Source organism: Sander lucioperca, chromosome 20 (genome assembly GCF_008315115.2).
Source record: "Sander lucioperca isolate FBNREF2018 chromosome 20, SLUC_FBN_1.2, whole genome shotgun sequence".
In the NCBI taxonomy this organism is placed as follows: Eukaryota; Metazoa; Chordata; class Actinopteri; order Perciformes; family Percidae; genus Sander; species Sander lucioperca.
Genome location: NC_050192.1, coordinates 29603689 through 29605992, shown reverse-complemented (window position 1 = coordinate 29605992; position 2304 = coordinate 29603689). Strand labels below are relative to the sequence as shown.

Genomic DNA, 2304 nt, shown 5'->3' with positions numbered 1-2304 from the left:
AATCAGATTTTCCACTAGCCAAATTGTACTTCTTTTCCCCTCCTCTTCATCTTCATTGTCACGTCTCTGCAGCCTTCTTCTTTTGCTCGTCTGGTTTCTTAACTCCCGAAAAATATCTCCACGTTTGTTTGTTTTCCCAACTAACTTTTTTTTTATTTCAGCTCCTTTTGTTTGTTTTGCGCCGATCCGTTCGTCTTCTCCGTTTCAGCGTAGCTTGTAACCAATACCACACACACTAGACACGTAGCCAACAGTTGTAAGACACGTCACGACAAAGTGTTCATGGGAAATGGAGGATTAGTACTGCAAGCAGTGTTGCCAGATAAAGATTACGTTTCCAAGCCAAACACACATTAAACCGCCCAAATTTCTTAGCGGAAAAAAGTCCAATCTGGCAACAATGACTTCGTTTTCTGGAGCCTGCCGATTCAAACAGAAGCTTTTTTTTTGCTACATTCATCACCGGCCAAATTGGCTAGTAACTTTGCAATGTTACCCGCCAAAGGTCATTTTTACCCACATTTGGCCGGTTGGCAGTGTCAGTTTAAGCCCTTACTATATATATCTATCTCTATCTCTCTCTCTCTCTCTCATATATATATATATATATATATATATATATATATATATATATATATATATATATATATATAGCGCGGCGTGGAGGCTTTCAATGTGATTCTTAGGTTGCTCGACAACGCCACCTTGGGAATTGCACCCAAAGAATTATTTTACACTGATCAAAAACACAGGTTCGTTCCACTCGACAGGCAAGACACATGGTTCCCAATTTACAAAAATACTTTATTTAATAAAATATATATACAGTCTATGTTATCAAAAAAAAATAGCATTCATCCCAAATAAGAAGGAAAGAGAGCCTAATCAGGGGCTGAGGTCTACTGGTGGGAAGAGCAGGTGAAGGGGAAGGAGAATTAATAAAACTAAATTAAAGAAAAACAAAAGGTTCACCCAAACAAATGTGGCAGTCAGACACACAGTGATATCACCAAATCCAAGGGAGCACGGCACACAAGAAGGAAGGACACCACCACCGACGTCACCAGCACCACCAGCAGCCTGCAGCCACTGAGAAGGACAAACAAAAAAAAAGGTTACAAAAGAAATAATTAACCCCAAAATGTACAACAAAACATACAACATAAAACAGGAAATAATTCACAAACCAGCTTAACAAAACAATTTACTTAATCAAAACAAAAAAAGTAATACAAACTAAAGGATTAACTCCAGTCATTCGGCTAAAATTAAAGAAATAAACAGGTTAAAAGTCTGATGTCGGCAATCCACCATGCAAGCCAACTATAGCCCAAAAGCCAGCAACAACAGCGCCACCAGGCAGTAGAGACACACTGTGTAGTTCGCGGCAGAAACCAAGCTGTATATTTAACAGCAGAGAGTAGGCTGGGTAGTTAGCAGCCTCAACACAACCACAGACAAAGCTGTGTAGGCAGAGCAGCAGACTAGCTGTACATTTAGCAGCAGAGACAAAGCAGCAGACAAAGCAGCAGCGGCCCCAATCAGCTAGTGGTGGAGTCACGTGAATCACCAGCGATAGATTTCGGCCAGCTGATGAGCGTTCCCTGTCAATAAACATAAAATTAGCATAGCTAAACTACATTAATCAAGGCTTTTGGGGGACTAGATTTAAGGTAGCATACCTGTTTTCAAAGTCAAACCTGCACAGGGAGAGTGAGGGAGAGAAAGACCCACACGGCAGCGGACATCTACCTGTGACCACACTAGCATCAGCTACAGGATAGCATCCGGTGTAACACAGAGAGAGAGAGAGAAAGAAACTCACCACCGCTCGAGAGAACCCGGGAATAAACGGAGCACGGGGGACGGAGCACTCAGTCGCTACTCTGCAGTGAAAACATGCAGGCTTTAAGCATAAGGACACAATGATAAATAAACCGAAACAAAGCAGTAGCCGCAGCAATGGCGCGGAGCATTACCTGCACAGACAAACACCTGACCCGGAAATGATGCAACTATGCAATGATGATGCAATACAAACCTATTTCTATGCTGCTACATATATATGTATATATATATATATATAGTTCTTTGGTTTCAATAGTTTCAATAGATTTCTGTGACATTCAATTTCCTTTGTTTTTTTCTTTTGTCTTTATGATCATAACTATTTATACCTCCATTGTAGTGCAGCATACATATTCTGAAAGGCCAGGTTGTGCTGAAAAAAAGGTGTTCATGACTTGATTTTGCACTACAGGGTTGATGTTTTACATCTCTTATTACAAACGGACCAAAACAAAA

At 40.6% G+C, this 2304-nt stretch overlaps 1 long non-coding RNA gene across 1 annotated transcript; it reads right to left on the bottom strand.

Moving 5' to 3' along the window:
- Positions 1 to 1493: 1493 nt before the first annotated feature.
- Positions 1494 to 2006, bottom strand: LOC116042125. The gene is made up of 3 exons (XR_004103113.2): positions 1826 to 2006; positions 1683 to 1752; positions 1494 to 1604 (listed from the first exon to the last, which is right to left on the bottom strand). It is a non-coding gene; the product is annotated as an uncharacterized LOC116042125 (long non-coding RNA).
- Positions 2007 to 2304: the final 298 nt, after the last annotated feature.